Raw genomic sequence first — 6,977 nt, 5'->3', positions numbered from 1 at the left:
CAGTTGTAGCTCCCCTCACAGATTTGCTTAAGGGAAAGGTTAAGTTTGAGTGGGACTCAATATGTCAGAGAGCTTTTGAGAATGTTAAAGGACTCCTGGTGGCTTCCCCGGTCCTAGCAGCTCCTCAGATGGATCAGCCTTTCAAGCTGCATGTAGATGCAAGCCATGTAGGGGCAGGTGCAGTTTTACTGCAGGAGGATGTGAAGGGGAGGGACCACCCTGTTGCTTATTTCTCTAAAAAGTTCCATGTTCATCAGCTAAATTATTCTGTTATTGAAAAGGAAGCTCTGGCTTTGATCTGGGCATTAGGACATTTTGCTCTACATAGAGTCTGGTCCAGTCCCTGTCAAAGTGTATACAGATCATAACCCTTTGACTTTCCTTCATTCTTTACAGAACCCTAACCAGCGGCTTATGCGATGGTGTCTCTTTCTCCAGGCGTATTCCTTGGATATCCAACACATCAGGGGGAAGGAGAATGTGATGGCAGATGCCCTGTCCAGAGCGTGATTGCTGCCATGGCCTAATGTCACTTATTCTTACTCTTTTCTCTCTCACTCACCTTAAATCGCTTCTAAGTCGACAAGTTGCTGGAAAGTGGGAGTAGTTGGGGGTAGTTTATATGTGTTAATTCTCATTGGCCACTGGAAGTGTCCTCTTAAGGGGGAGGGTGTCACGGCCCAGCCTTTCTTTCCATTATTTCAGTTCTAGATGCCCTAATTCTAGGCCCTGCAGGTGCCTGTCTCCTGCAATCACCCGGGGTGTGGCTATAAAGCCTGAGAGGCATTCAGTCTCTGTCTCTTCCCTGCTCACTCTGGGCTGTGCAGCAGCACAGCCCAGACCTCCTGTTCTTTTGTTTGAGTTATTTGTCATCTGGCCAGGTATGGTTTCAGTTTGGCTCTTGTTTTTGGTTGGATTCTTTTGGCTTAATTTTATCACTTATAATAAATTTTGGTTAACCTTATTGGTTGTGTTTGGTTGTTTTGTTATGGCTATGAGCCGGGTCATGATATATATATATATATATATATATATATATATATATATATAATTACATTCATATTCATGTTGTATCATTTAATTCTAATCAAAAAGCAGTGAAGAACGTTAAATGTTAATGTTAGCAAAGGGAGACAACATGACATCAGATTCATTAAAATATAACATACAACATAGACCAAGTCATTTTTAAGTACTTTAATTCATAAATGCTACATATAGCTGTAAAATGTCACTAAAATATTGCAGTCTTATGGTGTTAGGTGGAGTTTTTATGTATGATTATGTTTTTTTTTGCCTCTAAACCTTTGTTGACGTTTGTAGACAATGATACTAACACCTTTACCCACATTGAGTTTATGGAATAGTATTTTTTATTATCATTCTACTAGTCTACACTGTGTTCATTCATTATTAGGTAAGGTAAACAGGTGACCCTTACTCTAAGAGTCACCTGTTTGAAAGGGAGAGGTAGAATATGTCTGCTGGTGTCTTCATGAAACAGAGTAGTAAAGAAGGATGACAGTATGGTCTTTGTAAATAAAATACTGGATAACAGACAGCAGTGTTTGGTGAATGTGGGAAGGTCAAAACTACAACAATGAGAGTGCAAGATAGATGAGGATAAAAGTATCCCTTTTGGTTTATTTCATGGAACAGTATGAGAAAATCTGATCAGTGGATGTACAGATCTTGTGACTTTAAACTAAATAAATAAAATTTACAGTAATTGAAAAGACATTTAAAATTTCTGAGTAGCTTTTTTCCAAATTAAATCATGTTACATTACTGTCCTGTGACTGAAAGTAAAGCCACAAGATAAATATGAGGAACTGTTTGATCCAAGTCTGCAAAAGTCTATTACATTTTTTTCTAAAGTAAATGTACAACTAAGCAGCACTATATTAACTGTAAATTTCCTCAAAGCTGTGATTTCATTGTGTCTTCTCAGTTTGAGGTGCACTTCACATTGTGTGATCTAGAGCCACCTTGTGGATAAAATGTGATCCCATCCTGTACAGTATTTTGTATGTTGTACAATATGAGTGTCAAACTCATTTTAGTTCAGTTTTTGCACTAAGAAATCTATATCCTTTCACAATGTTAAATTTTGCACAGTATGAGGATACATTTCAGCTGCCACTTTCAGTCAACTACCATATTGTTGAGTAACACCCAAGCCTCTTGTAGTATAGAAAGTAGGCCGATGCTATAGCTTTCAGAGTCAGGTGTCAGTTAAAAGTACTTGCAAAAGTGGAAAGTCATCCATTGACACACTTGCTCAGTAGAGACGTGTGGAAGCTCAGCAGTGTATCCAGAATGATGAATCCAGAAAATACTAATGAGTTAATTTTTATAGTGTCAGATCATCAGTTGCAGAAGGATTCAGATGTTTTACATAATTTTAAGTTAATGTACCAATACAGCCATGTAAAATTACTCCATTACATGAAATGTCCATATATTTGAATACACACCTCCCTTCTGACCCGGTTTCATGCCACTGTAGAAAATTGAAGCCACTGTACATTCGTGGCCGATTAAATCTTAACAGTGATTAGTAACTACAGCTGTCAGTCATGTCTTTAACCCCTCCTTTTCGGAGACAGGGAGTATATCTCTGTGTCCATACAAGTTGATGTAATTCTCGTTTTCTGTTGGCCCACTTGAATTACAATATGCTGAAAGGCAGGCTACTTGTGGAATTTTTGCCCTATGACGGCAAAAAACTATCAAGCACTGCCGCTTCAAGTAGAACATTTGAGGTAAGTGAAGTTTTATTATTATTGCATTCATTTCTACTCGTTTAATGCCCTCTTGTGGTGAAATTTGAATAGTGTTTTTGGTTTCTTTCACATTGGGTATGCAACGCATCTGCTGTGAATATTGTGTGATGGGAATGTGGAAGGGAATGTGATGTAGGTTTGTGCAGAAGTTACAAATTTTTTATCAGCAATTGTCCCCTTGGACATCATTTGTCTTTTTACACATTCTAAAAGTGTTGCCAGAAATCAATAAACAAGGTAAAGGAAGCATCTTGTCATCATTAGAGTCGATATCACGTGTTAGCTAGCTGTCTGGCGTGCGAAAAGGAGAAACTCGATGCGAGGGCAGTAAAAGTAGATAAGTATTATAAGGAAAATACAACCAAAACATTTTTTTGTAAACGTGCTGGTTTGGTCCCTCTGACTGCTATATTATTTGATTATTAGATTAATAATACTTAAGCATGGCTGTAAAAGAATGTTCTTTCTATATAGGGACACCAGATCTGAGAGAAACTGATCTCCATCATAGATCACTGGTCAGCACCCTCTCCACCCCTCACTGGACAGACAGCAAAGCACCTTCTCCAGACTGTTACAGCTCCATTGTCAAATGGACTGACTCAGGAAATATTTCCTGCCACATTCCATTACACTGTACAGTAAACTCACTTCTGCCTGATGTTTAAACCCTGTCATAAACCAATTTCCACTATACACTTTAACATTATTTATGCAAAAATTTAACTGTACTTTGCACATTACAGTTTGTTGCACCTTACTCCTAATTTCATTGTACATACAATGACAATAAAGGCTATTCTATGTTTGTATTCTCTTTCTATTCTAAATATTCTATTTCTACTGTGTGTCATGCTGCTGTTGCACTCCAATTTCCCAGTTTCTTTCTTTCTTTCTTTCTTTCTTTCTTTCTTTCTTTCTTTGATTAAAGAGAAAAGAAAGTAGAAAGAAAGAAAGAGAAAAATTCTGATAAATGTGTTTTCTGAGATTGGACTTTTTCTCTTCTCTCATCTTCTCATTTAATCTAATATCAAATTTGGAGAGGAAAATCACTTTGTGTCCAAGTGATAACAACTCATAGAGGTATGACATTCAAGTTGATAGACAATACTTTTTTTCTAGAATCCAAAAGAACGAAACAACTGGTTTAACTATTTAACTACAGTCGAATTTTCATCTTCAAACTATAACTAAAGCTGTCAGACAAACATAGCTGAGTAAAAAGTACAGAAATCCCCTCTTAGGCGTATTGGAGTAGAAGGATAAAGATTAAATTAAATGGAAATACCCCTGTGTAGTACTAGTACCTCCATTTTTACTTACACTACATGAGTAAAAGTACCACCAGTTGTTTTCCACCTCTGAGGGTATTACATGTTACTCTGACTGACAGTCTCCTGTCATGTGGCAAGTTTGGTGCCATATTTAAGCTCTAATGATCCCTTTTATCCAGTAGAGGGCTCTCTAACATTAGTGCTGTTTGATTGCTTTATCACCACAACTGGCAAGCCTGAGAACTCAGCTGGTTTTGAACGGATTTTACAGGTTATCATCCAAAAACTCCACCTCTATGTATACAAGCTCCTCAAAGCAAGTGAAACAAACAATGCCCTGACCAAAAGTGATTAACGAAGTGCTTTATTCATTTCTTCCATTTCATCTTTTTTTTCTTTTCTTGTTTTTTTTGTCTTATCTGAACACTGGCCCTGTTCCTTTTGGCCAATAAGAGCACTGAGTAGTGTGTTGATACAAAGGCATGACAAGGTATAACTATAATCATTTTCAAGTATTTTAGTGTATTTTGTGTTGAATCAGTTTGCATACATATACTCTCATGTGCCATCCACCCATGTCACCCCTTGTAAAATTTTAAAGAACCACCAATTTAATAATCCATAATAATTTGCTGATACTTCAGTAAAAGTAAGTCATTTACAGCCTCAGTATATTTTTCTGCAGTTTACATTCACATATTTTTGCTTTGTGTTAACCCATGAAAGTACTGACTATTCTGTAGATATTATTGTGATGAGCATGGACTTGCATGTTGCATGTTGTTACACCCTTCAGCTCAGAATAAATATTGTAATTTTGTGTTATATGTTAAAGCAGCGTATGATTTTCATCACAATTTTTTTTTTCAAATTTGTAAAACCGAGTGATAGCCTATTTATCACTAATCCATTAGTGTTTATATGCTTATGTACTTGAATCACTTCCCACGTGGTGAACAACTTTGAAGATGACTCCATCATGAACACAGTCCACTTGTTTACGTAACAAATGGGAAAATCACTTGGGCCTTCTCGGAAATTTTGTCACAAAGTGTATTGTGGGAATGGGAATTCCACGCAGTAGCAATTTTGCTGTCTCTTCATGAGTGCTGAACCCAAATGTTGCCTTTACCTCCATCCACCGACTATACTCATTCTTTAAACAATCCTGGTGGACTGTATAATTTTACATTGTGGCTCGTTTTCTTGCCGAATCTGTGAGAAACTGCTTTGCTTGGTGGCCCACAATGCACTTCACGACAAAATTTCCAAAAAGGCCCAAGTGACATTTCGGTTTGTGGACTGTGTTTATGATGGAGTCATCTTCGAAATTGTTCACCATGAGGGAATTCAGGTGCATAAGTGTGGAAAGATTAATGTATTAGTGATAATTAGGCTATCACTCAGTTTTACAAATTTGAAAAAAAAAAAAAAAAAGATGAAAGTCATACACTGCTTTAAATTTGTGATTGATAGAAAATTTGTTTTTACTCACCTGCAATCTTGGGACAGTATGCAAAAATAAATACAAAATAAATAAAGTTGTGTCATTTCTATCTCTAAAGTATTTCAAATGTTCAATTTCACCACATTTTCTGTCATGCTCTTACTACTATTTATCCTATTGATTCTATTGTTTTATTGAAATAATCCTATTGTTTTTATCACCATTGTTTTGGCAGTTTCTGTGATCCATTGATTTTTTTTTAGTCATTGTATTTATTGCTTTGTTTTTTCATCCATCCATCCGTCTGTCCGTCCATCTGTCCAAAATTGTCATTCATGAAAGTGTTTCTCATATTTCATCCAGGACCACTTCAACAGTTATCTAAATCATTGACCACTTGGTGATGCAATGAAATTACTCTAGCCTTTACTATATTTAATTTGGACTGCCCAAGATAACTGAATGAAATTGTCTTAAACATTTTATACTCTGTCTTCATTAGTAACTAGTCTTCAGCCTAATCTAAATGTAGACCTCTGTGATGGACATGTAGGGTTGAGTTTGGGCTGTTACCAGGAGACTCCACTTTACGCCTTAAAGTGTAACTAAAATCTAGAATTTGAGGAGCATTACTTCACTTCACTCGACCATCTGCTAAGAGAAAAGGGAATCAGCTGGTCAAACACAAGCCCTGGGTTTTTTTTTTTTATTTTGACTTAAGCTTGACTCATTTACTGCACTTTACTATGACACAGTGAATGTATAAAAATGTAAAGAAAAAAGTCATGTAAAAGACGCATGAATACTGAAACATCTGGGACAATGTGACAACAGCCTTAAGGATTCCATTCTTATTAGTTCACTGACCAATAGGCCATGAGCAGTTGTGAAGGTGCTGTGTCCAGCATTGTTGTCGTCATCTGCATCATCATCATCTTTGTCATTGTCTTCATTAGCAATTTCTTCAAACAGCTTCTCTGAAAACTACAGGTCGGATTAATTTCAATTTTTATATGTAGCTTCCTTGGAGCAATGTCTACAAAGTTTGTTTACAGTTTCTAGAAATTTAGATTTTGAATGTTCAATGAATTTTTGAAATATTTAAAATTTGCCTTTACTTATATTAGGCCATATTTTGATGGCTTATAACATGAAAGTGATTAGAGATATCAATATAGTTACTATTGAACACTGATAAGAAGTCATATATGGACTTTCATTTAATTTGTTGAGTTATCCTCCAGTGAAAGTACTACCCACTTCTATTTGGAGATTGATCTCCTGCATTAAGACCACAGAGCATTAACCCTAACCCTAACCCAAACATAGAGGCAGAACCTTACAACCTTGCAAAATTCAATCTGTTATTGATTCTTGATAGAACATGCAGGTGAAATATAGGAATATTGGTCCTATTTTTATCTGCTGTGGGTGGCATAAAAATACTCACATGGGTGCTAAATGATAAAA

The sequence above is a fragment of the Sphaeramia orbicularis genome, chromosome 24 (assembly GCF_902148855.1).
Source record: "Sphaeramia orbicularis chromosome 24, fSphaOr1.1, whole genome shotgun sequence".
NCBI lineage: Eukaryota > Metazoa > Chordata > Actinopteri > Kurtiformes > Apogonidae > Sphaeramia > Sphaeramia orbicularis.
Note: the sequence above shows the minus strand (reverse complement) of the source record.